Source organism: Schistocerca nitens, chromosome 5 (assembly GCF_023898315.1).
Source record: "Schistocerca nitens isolate TAMUIC-IGC-003100 chromosome 5, iqSchNite1.1, whole genome shotgun sequence".
Lineage (NCBI taxonomy): Eukaryota > Metazoa > Arthropoda > Insecta > Orthoptera > Acrididae > Schistocerca > Schistocerca nitens.
The window spans coordinates 206,245,882-206,262,499 of record NC_064618.1 but is presented as its reverse complement, the minus strand read 5'-3'; the positions used below and the strand labels follow the sequence as shown (position 1 = coordinate 206,262,499).

Sequence of the window (16,618 nt, the reverse complement as noted above, 5' to 3'; positions counted from 1 at the left end):
CCACTGTGTGATATATGAACTGTCGTCTCGCAATTATTAGTAACTAATCGGATAGCAGATTGTATCAGTGCTCATTCCTGTGTATAATTTGTTTTTAACCCTGACGATGCCGGGAGGGGGAATTAGATACTGTTTCATATTTTAAAATTTTGAAAAGGATAATTGTTTTTAATGGAGTCTTCAACTGAATTCCATAAATGTTTTAAATTTTGTGGTTAAACTTAACCCAAGAATTTGACACATTAATAGTACATGTGACTTTCCACAGTGACAGTCATATTGAATATTTTGAAGTTCAGGGCCCTACTTATACATCAGTATTTGTTTAAAATATATGTCAACAACAATTAAGATATTTTTTTAGGGTGGAAATACAGTACCCTCCCTTCCCCCCACTACACATTATTGAAAATGTGTTGGTGTTGCTAGGATTAAAGAAGAAACTTGAAGCTATAGTCATTACTAAAACTGAGTCAATTGTCAACTTGTTTGAAGTAAATATTCAAGCTGCAAGTACCATGTAGAATACTGTACGCAAACATTGTAATATATATCACCAAAAATAATATGGCATCATTTCTATTGTGCTTATGCTGATATGAAACCTATTTTTCTGTAGGTGAAAGCCTTCCTGTAGAGGTGATCCTTGGCACCAGTAGTGTGGAAGAGGAGCGAGAGGCACACCAACACCAGCAGATGAGTCTCCGTTTAATACTTGGGATATTATAACAGTAAGGTAATTCTAGTTTGGGTACATTTTTGGCAGATTTGAACTCCCCCTTAAAATGGAGATATAACTGTAGGGCATAGCATATATTTGTTATGCTACATTAAAAGAGTACTAGTGGTTTTGTGTTGAAGTGTTTAATGTATATTGTCGGTCAGTAAGTCAGAGCAATTTGTTCCAGTTATAGCTTCAGAAGTCAGTCACCAGCAGCAGATGTCACACAGTTATAAAATGGGAAACTTGAAGAATAAGGTACTAGTGGTTTGGATACATGTGTGGGAAATTTCACCTTTCACTTAAAATGAAGGTACAGTTACAGTCCTTAAGAGTATACTGGCAAATGGTAACTCAAAGCTCGTTGTTTCTGTTACAGCTCCAGAAGTCAGCAGCAGCAGCAGCCACCGTCACACAGCCATAATGCGAGAAGCTTGAAGAATAATGTGGTAGTGGTTTGGATACATATGACATATTTCACCTTCAGTTTAAAATTGAAGTTTGTTTATATTGGCAGGTGGTAACTCAGAGCTCTTTGTTCCAGTTATGGCTCCGATAGTCTTCCAGCAGCAGCAAATGTTACACAGTCCTATAGAGGCAAACTTGAAGTATAAAGTAATAGTGTTTTGCATACAATGGCAAACTTGACCTTTCGCTTAAAATGGAGGTACATTTGCACTGAGTTTAATGTTATGACACGTGAATGGATTACCAGTGATGTATATGTAAATACTGGAATTTGTAACTTAGAACTTAATTTTAGTATCGGCTTTGAAATTTGGTCACTGGATACAACTATATTATCTTTTATGTTGGTAGCAGCAATCATCAGATTGCAATCCAGTTAAGTACCTGTGAGGCATGAGATGTCAAAAATACTTGTGGGTTATTGGTAGCCTGTGTCAAGGCATGTAGCACCTCAAAGTTTGTAAGTACAGTAGCATTTTGTTTTCTGCTTTACTGAAAAATTGGTAGCTGTAGCACCCATTCTGACATTCAATTATTTTGAATTTCAAGTTTCTTAGAATGATACTGACATCAGTTTGTTAACACTAATCCGTATATTATTGTTAATATATGCTGCTATTTTCCTCAGATGTTAACTGAAATTGTTTTATTGTTATGATAACAACACTTCAGCCTTTGCAAACTTGCAGTATAGGTTACCTGCTGAGAAATATTTACTGGAAGGAATGGTTTCTTGAATAGGACCGAAAGGAAAACCACTGAAAATGCCAAACGTGAATTGGTGAAACATCTTGTGCTCAATACTAAATTTCATTTGCAAAACACGGAAGTTTTCCTATCTTTGTGGTGGAACACAACAAATTCTCATAATTTTGCTAGTTTGTATTCTAGAAAGGGTGCCAGAAATGGAAGAGTATAATTTTTATTAAATCGGGCATTAAATGTAAGTAGGTTGGAGTACAGAAAGGGTGCAACTGGCCTTCCCCACTGTAGCCTGATGTGCTCCAACATGCATTTGTACTGATGTGCAGGTGGTTATAACACTAGTATCAAACTGCATGGTACCCACTTACTAATGTGACCTACCCTTGCATGATCTTCTGCAGACAGCAAGAAATCCGCTACTGCTCTTACTACCTGTCCAACAGTTGTGGAGGATTTTTTGATTTTTTCCCCTTGGTGCTTGACATGACATGTTTTGCCCTCTGCCCTTAAAATCTCAATTCTTGTTACATTTTTCATCCATTTTCTATCTCCTGATGGACCTGTATTGATTAAAAAACTAATCACTGCAGAGGTGATTGTAGAACTCTTGCTAGTGGCAGTGTGGAGGGGCTCCACTCTTTAAAAAATAAAATTACATTGTGGGACATGGAATTATTATTAGATGCTTTCATGGACATTTTGTTTACTGAAAAAGTCAGTCATTATCTGAGGTATTTAAATGTTAACTTCAAATCTAAAACTGCATCAAAAGATAAATTTCAGTAAGTCTTTAACAAGTTTCAGTATCTTGCTTCACATGCTGGACCCTCCAACTATAAAAAACAGTGTTTTGCAGAGAACAGCTATTCAGATGTTAACATCCCAGAATTTGTGTAGAAGATATCCCTTACATTGTTAGTTTCATTGTGGTCACACTCTACAGTGTAGTGTTATCAGCATACATACAGAAGTTTGAAGAACATATTAAATTAATTGCTAGACATGCCTTAAGTGAATATGTTTACTACTAATATGAGTCAGCTAAGTAGTTGCTGCAAGTTTTTATGTTGTTTCTAAAGTGTCTTTAGCCAAGGATATTTCACTGTTTGTTTCCTGTTCATCTGTTTCAGATAACTACTCATATATGCAGCAACTGCTGAAGCAGCCTCTGGCAGTTTATTGAAGTTCCGTGAACAAAGTGTTGTGTGGTCTGTTTGTGTAAAGTGATAAAGAAAAATGTTAAAGTGTAATTGCATATGTAATTGTGTATATATTTAATCATTATTTTTGCTAGTTGTAAGATCTATTTTCATGTAAATCAGAACATTGTATAATAGGTAACAACCGAATGAGGCAGTGTAGCTATTAACAGCACTGACCTCATATTCAGGAGGATGGGGTTCGCACTGTCTGGCCATCCTGGATCGCTAAGGCAAATGCCTGGATGGTTCCTTCATCAAGGCCACGGCTGACCACCTGTCCCGCCCTTAAAGAGATCCTTTAAACATTGTGTGTATACCCATATTTTGAATTATTGATGTTTGTTGTATTATGTTGAGATATTCTTGGATGAAATAAAAAAAGTTTATGCATTTGTATTTGTGGTCACATGTTAAATTACTGAGAAAATTGCAGAGTGATTATGGCACCGAATTTCCATTCAGGTGCATTGGGATCCTTCGCCTGTTTGAACATCCTGATTTGCATTTTATTTGGGTTCCCTAAATTCCTTTAGGCAAATACTTTTGTTGGTTCCACTGAATAGGCCATGGCAGATTAGCTGCCATGTCCAATCTGAGTCTCTTGACATGTTAACTATTTATTCATTCTCTTTATAATGCTGCAATGTTTTAAGTGTTCCATATCATTGTGAAAAAGTCAGAATAAAATTGATCACTTCACATGTACATACATTTGTGTTGGTTACCATTTTTTATTTTAACTTATCTTCCTTTTGTTCCCTGTACTCTTAAGTAATTTGTTAAAAACCCATGAGGTCAAAGACGAGCACTTACTACCATTTTAGGATATATTTTATGTACGAATAAGGTAATCTCTCATGTGGCATGGTAGTCTTTGTTGAGGTGATATTACTGTCTCATGAACATAGGTGTCTTACATAGAACATACAGAAAGTAAACAGCTGTGCAGTAATCTTGTAAGAATATATTTTAATTTTGGGGCAGGATAGGAAACTCATCTCAAGTGATACATGTATCATCTCCTACCTTCTCAAGAAATGTCAAAATTTGTGGCACTACTGTGAGCACAAACACTTGCTGTCTTATACATAGTATGGAAAGCTATGAAGTGTAGTAGTGTGTATGCAACATGTTAATACTTTCTAGGGATTTTAAACTTACTGAAATGCCTTGAGTATTGGCGGTGATCTAAAAATGGAACATAGTTGATTATCTTCTCCAAGTATACCCCATCACTAATGCTTGGTAGCATCGTGATGAAAAAGTGCCAGTGCTGTATCAGGTCAACTTGAATACAAAGAAACTTATGTAATTTGGTGAGACTTAGCTTTGTGGCATTAGCGAGAGAAAAATGAGTTTTCTCAATTTGTACACATCCATTGCAAATAGGCTTTTTTTCCATTTAATTAGTTTTTGGCCATTGACTTTGAAACATTTTATACATAGTTTGGAGCATATCACTTTTATGCGGGAACAGTGTACACTTCAAACATAGGTATTGCAATTAAAGCATTTCACGGAGGTATATTTGGCACGATTACAATATGCTTGCAACAATAATCACGTCAGATAGATATTTACTTACATTTGGGCCTATTAGCACTTGTGCATACTACATGAACGTTTTTGAATAAAATATGCTTTTTTGTTTTCAAAGAGCTCAAGTCAGTTCATTTTCTATTATGTTAAGCAACACTGAAAAACTCTGTTAGGTGCACTCATTGCTACGTTGAGGTTGTTATATGCAAGACTTAGCCCTTCATTTTGAGTGCTCATCTTGTCTTGTTCATGAATTAGTCTTACCTATTCAGACAGTTAACTGTCATGATATTAAACTGCAAAAACATCAAATCAGGCAGCTGGCATTGACAGATGAAGTGTTTCGAAAGGATTTGTGTTATTGCCTCGTGTGAGACAGAAAAAAAGCAGAACGTGGAATCCACAGGTAAAGCATTCCCCAGGAAAGGAAATTTTGTATTTCCTACAGATGAATATCTTAACAGGGACTGGTAGAGTAACTTAAGTAAAAAGTATTATTTCAGTTTTGACAGCACTTTACTGCAACAGACAAGATCAGATTTCTGAAAACTTACTGCAAATTTGTATTACCTACACAATACCATTAATTCATACTCTCACAATCTGGATATACAAAGAAGAACTGTATAAAACGAGTGAAAAGGTATTGTAATGACATCTGAGACATTAAGCCTTATGAGTTGTTAATCAATCATTCAGCACTGGAATTCTGTATACAATAATGCCAAACATGACAGATACACAACAAACTGAAGGCTTGGACATATGCAGTAGTCATTCTCCCACCACAAAATCAAAACCCTCACTGTAGATGAGATTAACTTGTTTTTGTCCCAGAGACCCAAAAATGAGATGATTCTCATGGATGTGCAACATGTCAAAGTATAACAAAGCATTTGAATATAATACTTACCACCATCATCATCTGTCACGAGATTGTCAAAATATGTGAATATATTGCAGTAAACTGGAGCTGCTAATATGTACAGTATTAATATACTGCCAGAACAAAACATAGTTATGCACTTTTAATAAATTTATCACACACAGAATACCTGATCTTGACTGTTGTGACCAAGTGCTGTCAAAACTGAAATATGCTGGTAGCAGAATTTTTACTTAAGCTGGTCTAACAGTCCCTGTTAAGATATTCATCTATAAAGTAGAAGCTGCCTATCAAAAAGTCTTTCAAACTCTCAGTAAACCGTGATTTATCTGAAACAAAGTTTTTAATGGTTGCTGGAAGTTTATTGAAAATGTGTGTTCTTGAATGTTGAACCCCTTTCTGGTCCAAGGTAAGCGATTTTAGATCTTTATGTAGATAGCTGTTCTTATTCCTAGTATTGATACTATGTATTGTGCTATTGGTTGGAAATACTTGCAACAAATTTCATTAAAGAATAAATATACTATAAAGCAGTGGTTAGAATATGAAGTTCCTAGAACAGGTTTCTACATGGTGTTCTTGAATTTATACCACAAACGATTTTTATGAGGCCTACATGCTTTTACATGCTAAATACTTTTGCTCCGTTGATGGGTTACCCCAGAATATGATCCCTTATGACATAACAGAATAAAAGTATGTAAACTTTTTTACATTTTTGTCTCCTACATCTGACACCATTCTCACTGCAAATACAGATTTGTTTAGGAGCTTTAGCAATTCTGTGGTAAGCCCTCCAACTGAATTTATTATCGAGTTATAATCCCAGAAATTTAACACTGTCAATCTTTTCGATCTGCATGTCTTTATATGTTATGGGATTACAGAACCTTACATCACAGGTCAAAGCAGACGGGTGGAATCGGACGCTTCCATTCATCCTATGTTATACACATGCTGCAGCTGGAGAAATCGAGCAGTTTTCCAACTAGCGTACTCACACTTTCAACCATATGACTATCTTGTAGAGGAGTAAACGAATCTTTCACATTACGTATATCTTTGTGTTTTATTACAAGGCAGTACACTTATTCTATTAAGTAAACAACACAAGAAATTAAGCTTCGAATTTAACCTAAAGTATTCAGTTTGTATATTTCTTCAAACTTAAAAACGCACGTTGTTAACATTTTACTTAAACAGTGCTGTGGCGAAGTTCCGCGTACTTTCTGTTGCAGCTGTGAGGATAATATTTCTAATAGCGACCGATAACCTACATACATATAATCTGAAACACTAATAATCGTTCTAACATCAACTAAAATGTACCCGGAGTTAATAAGCTGAGGTTATGACACGATTCATACGATATTCCTGCTATTTCACACTACTCGCAGTTATACTGATAACTAAACTGATGGATTCCAACTATGTCGTTATTTAACTGTCGGAGTTATCGGTATTCGCTAGCGAAAAATAACTTGGCAGTTATTAATAACCGTTAACGATAACGGTTATCAAAGAATAACTGGAACTGTGATAACGGTTACTCCAGAATAACCGTTTGGCCCACCTCTACTCGGCACGTACGTTACGAAGATAGGCCGAGCTCGCTCAACTCAGCAAAGTGTATGTACGAACGAGAATTGCATCGTCTATTGGCATCCACTGTTATTAGTCCTACAATGATAGGAAGTCCGTAGGCCTACTAACAGGCTCTAATTTGGCAATTAAAATCGTGCCAAAATGATTATCAGTTGCGTAGAAAAGTCGAAGTCTTCTGGCATGAAGAGATTTGTGACATTGCTCAGTAACACATTATGCACATTTTTTTGAAGGTCAATTACACTTTTTGCCATCGATTGCATAATTTTTTATCTATGAAAGAACAACATTAAATATGAAAACTAACTTGAAGCTCGGTCTTTTTTTAGCGTGTGTTACACGTTAAGTCATATCAAATACAAATGTGCCGGTAAATTTTTAAATAGTGGCGTAAATGACTTATCTTCTGGGCCCGACATTTTAAAATGGCTGATCGTCAAAGTGTTACGTTTTGAATGAGAGTTATAACGCCCTGTGATTTAAGAAATTCACTGCACATTCTCACACGTAACATAAATCTTCTTGCGTGGAAATTTACTTTAAAAAATAACGCATCTCAAGCCACTATTCGTAATATTTTCTGGTGATCTGTTAGAAATGTAAACAATTGTGACGTCACGCACATCGAATGCACGATAGTTGTTACGGACGTACTGCATAATCTTTGACCTAAAGCCTTTGACACTTTTCGGTGTCGGCACTCTGGTCTGTGCATTGTGTAAATTACCCATTTTCTATGCAACTAAACTTTTACTTTGGTGTTATTCTCTGATTTACGTTTCGTTGCTGCAGTATTATTCAGCAGTAGTGGACGTAAGTTGCCAGAGTATCAGATATTACACGTCAAACCTACAAAACTTTAACTGAAACCAAAAACAATGAAAAATCCCGGAATTCTAAAAAATTTCCGGGTTTTTCCCGGATTTGTCCCGGATGAAAAAATTCCCGGGTTTTTCCCGGATCTCCCAGGCCGTATACACCCTGTATATATATATCAGTATTAGCGAAGGTGATGGAATCGATAATGAAAGAATGACTATTAAGTTACTTTGAAGGAAATAGTCTCTTTTATGATGCGCAACATGGCTTTCAGATGGGCAGGTCAACAAGAACAGCTGTAATTGACTTAGTTATAAACATAAGTCAGGGTTTTGAAGGCAAAGAGTCTATAGCACTAGTACTCATTGACCTTAGTAAGGCACTTGGCTGCATCCCACATAAAGCCCTGCTCAGAAAGCTAAAAACATATGGTATAGGGGGATCTGTCCTGCAAACCCTTGAATCCTATCTGAGAAACAGACGACAGATTGTCTCCATGCAAGGAGCTGATTCAGGTGAGAAGAAGCTACAGCATGGTTTGCCACAGGGATCGGTAATAGGGCCCCTGCAGTTCCTTCCCTTTGTAAATGACATCGGCTCCAATGGGCACACCTTGCAGTTTGCGGATGATACAACCTTGTTCTCAAAAGGAGAGAATGTTGAACAGGCAGTCCAACAAGCAGAAGTCTTGTTCAATGAAGCTAAGGCCTGGTTTGTCATGAACAAAATGAAAATTAATGAAGAAAAAACTCATGGGATGATATGCAATCTTGGCAATACTGGAGCACTGGGTAATGGAGCAAATGTTAAACTTCTTGGCTTTCTTATTGATACCAAATTAACCTGGCAACAGCACACCAAACATGTTAGCATTTTGCTGTCTCATTTTCACTTCTACTGATTTTGTTCGTCTATCATTGTGCCTGGAAATTTGAACTGTTTATTGTGTTCAGATTTATGTTTACCAATTATTAGATATCAATGGTTGTCTTGTACATTCTTCATCTTTGAACTATTACATATTTTGATTTCTGATCATTTACTTTAGGCCATACTTGGATGCTTCTTATGTGAGCTCTTATAATAAGTAACTGGTATCTGTTTCACTTTATCCAGTGAGTACTGTATCATCAGCATATGCTAATATCTTAACTTAATTTCCTTGAAAGGCTCCATCAGTACTAGTTTGATATTCCTTTTGGCTCTCTCCAAGGACACGTTCAAGAGAAAAGGAGACAGGAATTCCTCCTCTCTTAGTCAAATTTTGTTTCTAAAATTGTCAGATTCTATTGCATTAAGCAAAACCCTGCTTATATGGTCATCTACATATTTCAATTATTTACAAGGTTAACTGGAAATCCAAATCCTGTCGTTACATTCCAAAATCGTTTCCTGTGAGTAAAATGAAACTGATGAACAAGTAATGCATTTCATGCTTACATTCCCATACTTTTTTATTTATTGTTCTGATTACAAACATACTTTATGTAGTGGCTCTATTTATGTGAAAGCCAGTACGATAATCCCTGAGCAGAATTCCTGGACATGGTTTCAAGTAATTTAGCTACAGATTCAGATTCTTTGTTCACCATTGACCACTTGAGGTGGAATAGGCAATTTACGTGGATATCATATAACATTTTCCTTGAATAGTACCTTAAAGCTAAATGAGCATTGCAAATAGTGCCCATAGATGATAACATAAGGTAAATACATTCAGTGGCATCACATAATGAAATCCTTAAAAATTAATGTCAATTGATTTTATATTTACAAATTCTTTTATATTGTAAAAAGGATTGATTAGTAACCAGTTTAGTAGCTTGCTCCTGAAGTTACTTATGTGAGCCGACCAAGAAGAAAATGAAAGTTTATTAAATATTTTTAGACTATTGATTAGATGGGAATTCCCTGTTCTTATAAGCCTGTGACTAGGTATGTCTAATTTTGTTTTGCCTCTGGTATTATAGTGGTGTATCTATTTCCTCATTTCATGATTTTGTTTTTTGCATACAATGCTGAGGCATATATATAAAGATTAATAACCGTTAATATTTTCAGCTGAATGAACAGTGACCGGCAGTGCTCTGATCTACCAGAATTGCTCATTGCCTATATCACTTTCTGCTGAATTTTTAGAACTTCAGTGATGTGAAGAGAGTGTCCCCATATCAGCAGTCCATACTCTATATGTGACTGAAAGAGTCCAAAATAAATAACTCTTAAAGATTATTTTGTTCCCAAGCATCTCAGTTTCCACATTAAATATGTAACTCGAGACAATTTTGTGCAGGTATAGTTGATGTGTGTTTCCCACATTAACTTAGAGTCTACATGAACTCCTAGAATTTTAACTGCTTTCACCTCTACCTCTTTTGACAATCCTAGTATAATCTGTTGGTTTTTATCAGCATTGCAAAGCACTGTATTTGATGAGAACCAGTTTAGTGCTGCTTCCAGGTCATCTTGCATCATATCTAGCAGAACTGATATGTTATCATGCTGAGCAAGCAAAGTTGTGTCACCAGTATAACAAATAACAGTATTGGGGATACAATTGGGTAAATCATTGACTGCAATTATAAAAAAGAAAAGCCCAAGGTCAGAACCTTGTAGGACTCCTGTCTTAACTTCTAGCAACTGTGAGTCTTTCTTTTTGCCAGAGGCAAACTGATACCTATTGTTTAGGTATGATTCAATTACTGCCAATGCAGAGTCTTGTACACCATAGAATTTGTGTTTAGCAAGTAAGATATCATGAGAAATTCAGTCAAATGCCTTACTTAAATCACATAAAAGAAGTGAGGCTTTATTTTCATTCTCGAAGGCTGTTATTACTTCATTCACAATTGGAAGAACAGCAGTGGTGGTATTTCTTCCCTTGTGGAAGCCAAATTGACTACTAGAGAGTAAGTTATGCAACTCAAAGTAGTAGTTTAGTTGGTTATAAATAAGAGATTCAAATATTTTCGAGAAAATGTGAACAATTGAAACTGGTCAGTAATTTTTGAGATCATGTTTGTCCGCTTTTTTATACACTGGGATAACTTTCAATATTTTTAGAGTTGTAGGATAGACTCCAAACTCTAGACACCTATTAAACAGAAAGGCCAATGGTTCATAATTATATGCACTGTTTTTTTAATCATGTAATTGGACAATCAAGAGTAGTCCATGCTCTTGGAGTTTGAGAACTTTGCAACTACCTTTGCAATCTCAGTGGGTTTGATTGTCCTCCATTTAAAGGAATTGTTTGCAGGTTGTTGTTACTTAAGTAGATAACTTGCATTAGTGTTTGTTGTTTCAATTTTGTTCCTAATATCACTTACAAAATCCATGAAAAAGCAATTAACTTTATCCAGGTCAAGAGCTATGCTATGTTCATCATTCCTGCAATGCTCTTCTGCAAAAACATTCCATGCAGCTTTGCACTTATTAGAAGCCCCTTCAATGTATCTTTTGTATGCTGTACTTTTTGCCATTCTAAGCTTAGTTCTGTAGGTTCTCTTACATTCAAGATACACTTTGTACAATCCATATTTAAGAGAATTTTTATACATGTGGTACAATGATAACATATTTTCCTTCATATTGGTAAGTTCATCTGTGAACCACTTAAAGTTTTTCTTTATAGGTTAGCTTTTATGATTGATTTTTATAAGAGGAGAACAAGAATACCACAAATCTAAATAAATTTTAATGAAGATCTCAAAAGCCGTTTCAGTTTTATTTATTCCCACTTGACAGTTATATATACAGTCCCACTTAATATCTCCGAGTTTCTGAATGAACAAGTTTACTACTTCTTCCTTCTGCCGTCTAACCCACGTTACCTTTTCCTTAGCATTGGCACCTGTGTTGGAGGGGAGTCCTTTAGTTTTGTTTCGGTTGAGTGTGAGGAGTATTGGATCATGGTCTGAAAATCCCCCACCTACAATACTGACAGTGTACAAATCCCTTTCAAAGTTAACAATGATGTTATCTATACATGCTCCATCACATGTGGCATTTATATTGCTACAATATAGATTGAACATTCTGAGGAGGTTGAAAAAATACCTTGTGTCTTGGTCACAATCATTTCCCATTTCTATATTGAGCTCCCCACTGAAAACACACGTCATCACTTGGTGATCTATAGAGACTTACAATAATTACATTATGAGCCACAAAATTTACACAGGTAAATTCCCTATCCATTTCAGAACAGTATTGGCTAATATCAATTTTTCTGAATATTGTCCCCTCTTTAACAAAAATGCCTCCCCCCCCCCCAATTCTTTTCACTTCCCAACACATTACGTCAGCAGCAACATATCCCTGAGGAATAAAGCAATCTATCTCATTACTCCTCAGCTGGTGCTCTGTTACACAAACATCTACTTTCTTATCAATGCAGAAATGCTCCAGTTCCAACAATTTATTCCTAATGCTACATAAATTCACTTGCATCAGAGTTAGTGTTTTGTTAATATGAGAAACTTTTTTAGTCATATTCTGTGTCATGTCCTGTTCTGTGTCCTGGTAAGACTCCAAAAATCCTTGAGAAGCTTCTACATTTCGATTACTTTCACGATTTTTATTTAGAGACGATATTTTTGATTTGTCATCACCTACAGACAGTATCAGTTTCCCTTATTTTTAAATATTTTACAAATATCAATGAGCATTTTACTAAAAGTCATTGAACCAAGTCAATTTAAATGAACACCATCCCTACCCAGGCATTTGTCACTCGGGAATTTGTTTCGGTCAACAAAAATTGCACCAGGTTCATCGAACTGTTCCCTAATGCCACTGTTTAAATTGTTTGTGTGAGAATTACTCACCGATCTTCTTTGTAAAATTCCACTGATTACGTCTTGAGCTTGTATAAACAGTTTTGCAACAGCGAATTACATTTCATGTTTCATTTATTTTATTTCTTTCTGGCTGTTGCTTTGTAATGAATTTGTCCCTGCATGTATTATAACAGCTTTGAAACTTTTCTTAGAACCACTATTATTTCTGGAGTTAGAATCATGCTTTTTAATATTTTTAAAATGTTTTGCGAGTTGGTGAGGTTGAATGCCAGGGCGAACGTCGATATCACAGTTCAGAACTACCACATTTTCCAGTATGGAGTCACCAATAACGAGAAATTCATTTTCGTCAACCTATTTCGTCAACATGTATTACAAGAAAGATAAACTTATATAAGCATTGTTGTTGTTGTTGTTGTTGTGGTCTTCAGTCCTGAGACTGGTTTGATGCAGCTCTACATGCTACTCTATCCTGTGCAAGCTTCTTCATCTTCCAGTACCTACTGCAGCCTACATCCTTCTGAATCTGCTTAGTGTATTCATCTCTTGGTCTCCCTCTACGATTTTTACCCTCCACACTGCCCTCCAATACTAAATTGGTGATCCCTCGATGTCTCAGAACATGTCCTACCAACCGATCCCTTCTTCTAGTCAAGTCGTGCCACAAGCTCCTCTTCTCCCCAATTCTATTCAATACCTCCTCATTAGTTATGTGATCTACCCATCTAATCTTCAGCATTCTTCTGTAGCACCACATTTCAAAAGCTTCTATTCTCTTCTTGTCTAAACTATTTATCGTCCATGTTTCACTTCCATACATGGCTACACTCTATACAAATACTTTCAGAAACAACTTCCTGACATTTAAATCCATACTCAATGTTAACAAATTTTTCCTCTTCAGAAACGCTTTCCTTGCCATTGCCATTCTACATTTTATATCCTCTCTATTTCGACCATCATCAGTTATTTTGCTCCCCAGATAGCAAAACTCCTTTACTACTTTAAGTGTCTCATTTCCTAATCTAATTCCCTCAGTATCACCCGACTTAATTCGACTACATTTCATTATTCTCGTTTTGCTTTTGTTGATGTTCATCTTATACCCTCCTTTCAAGGCACTGTCCATTCCGTTCAGCTGCTCTTCCAGGTCCTTTGCTGTCTCTGACAGAATTACAATGTCATCGGCGAACCTCAAAGTTTTTATTTCTTCTCCATGTATTTTAATACCTCCTCTGAACTTTTCTTTTGTTTCCTTTATTGCTTGCTCAATATACAGATTGAATAACATCGGGGATAGGCTACAACCCTGTCTCACCCCCTTACCAACCACTGCTTCCCTTTCATACCCCTTGACTCTTATTATTGCCATCTGATTTCTGTGCAAATTGTAAATAGCCTTTCGCTCCCTGTATTTTACCCCTGCCACCTTCAGAATTTGAAAGAGAGTATTCCAATCAGACGTAGGATTGCCTTTTATTAATCTTTCTTCTAAGATAAGTCGTAGGGTCAGTACTGCCTCACATGTTCCAACATTTCTACGGAATCCAAACTGATCTTTCCCGAGGTTGGCTTCTATCAGTATTTCCATTCGTCTGTAAAGAATTCGCGTTAGTATTTTGCAGCTGTGACTTATTAAACTGATAGTTCGGTAATTTTCACATCTGTCAACACCTGATTTCTTTGGGATTGGAATTATTACATTCTTCTTGAAGTCTGAGGGTACTTCGCCTGTCTCATACATCTTGTTCACCAGATGGTAGAGTTTCGTCGGGTCTGGCTCTCCCAAGGCTGTCAGTAGTTCTAATGGAATGTTGTCTACTCCGGGGGCCTTGTTTTGACTCAGGTCTTTCAGTGCTCTGTCAAACTCTTCACGCAGTACCATATCTCCCATTTCATCTTCATCTACATCCTATTCCATTTCCATAATATTGTCCTCAACTACATCGCCCTTGTATAGACCTTCTATATACTTCTTCCACCTTTCTGCTTTCCATTCTTTGCTTAGAACTGGGTTTCCATCAAAGCTCTTGATATTCATGCAAGTGGTTCTCCTTTCTCCAAAGGTCCCTTTAATTTTCCTGTAGGCAGTATCTATCTCACCCCTAGTGAGATAAGCCTCTACATCCTTACATTTGTCCTCTAGCCATCCCGGCTTAGCCAATTTGCACTTCCTGTTGATATTTTTGAGACGTTTGTATTCCTTTGTGTCTGCTGCATTTACTGCAGTTTTATATTTTCTCCTTTCATCAATTAAATTCAATATTTCTTCTGTCACCCAAGGGTTTCTACTAGCCCTCGTCTTTTTACCTATTTAATCCTGTGCTGCCTTCATTATTTCATCCCTCGAAGCTACCCATTCTTCTTCTACTGTATTTCTTTCCCCCATTCCTGTCAATTGTTCCCTTATGCTCTCCCTGAAACTCTGTACAACCTCTGGTTCTTTCAGTTTATCCAGGTCCCATCTCCTTAAATTCCCACCTTTTTGCAGTTTCTTCAGTTTTAATCTACAGTTCATAACCAATAGATTGTGGTCAGAGTCCACATCTGCCCCTGGAAAAGTCTTACAATTTAAAACCTGGTTCCTAAATCTCTGTCTTACCATTATATAATCTATCTGATACTTGTTAGTATCTCCAGGGTTCTTCCATGTATACAACCTTCTTTCATGATTCTTGAACCAAGTGTCAGCTATGATTAAGTTATGCTCTGTGCAAAATTCTACCAGGTGGCTTCCTCTTTCATTTCTTAGCCCCAATCCATATTCACCTACTATGTTTCCTTCTCTCCCGTTTCCTACTCTTGAATTAAAGTCACCCATGACTATTAAATTTTTGTCTCCCTTCACTGCCTGTTAATTAACGATTTTCCACAACAGTTGCTGAATTCTTTGCTGTCAACTATCTTACGTATTATTACTATTAATGATTCATTATTATTATTAGTAGTAGTAGTTGTAGCAGTAGTAGTAGTGGTACTAGTAGTATTGTCATTAGTATTATTAAAGCCTGAACCTGAATTTCCTTCTTCCTGTGTTCCACTTTAATTTTAAAAAGAGTCATAACCATAAATCTGTTTGTTACTTCCAATGCGTGGGCTTATGTGTTCGGAGTCATTTAACATAAAAATTTTATGGGTGCCATGCCAAACCTACTGTGACCCAGAGAAAGCCTAGTCCTAATCTTTATGAAATGTTGGTTAAATTTACTGACAGTTAAGTAATGTAGCACCATATTACAGAAACTCTTAATATTACCATATGTTCTTCATTTTATGAATGCTATTACATCCTTTGTTGTGTAGCTTGTTTCATCTTCCAATTCCACTAACCAATCATTGAATCCTAAACTTCTTAACTTTATTATCTGTAAACAAAAAACTGTAGAAGCAATTGTGATTCTAATATCTATATTATTGTATCATAAATGTACATTTTCAGAATTTGTTTAATACCTTGAGGTCCAGCCACTTTTCTTGTCAGTAGATAGTTCCATCTCCTACAAATAAATTTTGCAAACCTGTGTTGGATGCTGCTTCACTTCAGCTGCAGGAATTTTATAATGAATGTGTTGTCCTACAAGCAAGTTGTTGACAGTTGCTCTAGCAACAATTATTTCTTGAGATAATATTGTGTCTTTCCAGAAGAGTTCTTCTCCAATTTATTCATACTGTTCCCACTTAGATATTTCTCCCTCCAAATCAGAATCATTCAGTTCTTCCTTTAAGTTTTCCAGAATTTCTTATTCACTCCACAAACATGATACATTTGTAGCAGAATTAGTTCATTGACATTCCTAGTTTCAGACATTGAAAATCTGTTCAGTTTGGGTGTGTTTAAACTGTCTGCATTCTCCATCAAGGATAAAGTGCA

General features: G+C 36.2%; 1 long non-coding RNA gene across 2 annotated transcripts; it reads left to right on the top strand.

Annotated features, from left to right (window-relative positions):
* Positions 1–618: 618 nt before the first annotated feature.
* On the top strand, positions 619–2,952 carry LOC126259644 (uncharacterized). 2 transcript variants are annotated; one of them, XR_007546545.1, is made up of 5 exons: positions 619–736; positions 909–979; positions 1,101–1,170; positions 1,266–1,388; positions 1,541–2,952. It is a non-coding gene; the product is annotated as an uncharacterized LOC126259644 (long non-coding RNA). The 2 variants fall into 2 exon arrangements; XR_007546544.1 differs by having other exon boundaries at positions 1,266–1,446.
* Positions 2,953–16,618: the final 13,666 nt, after the last annotated feature.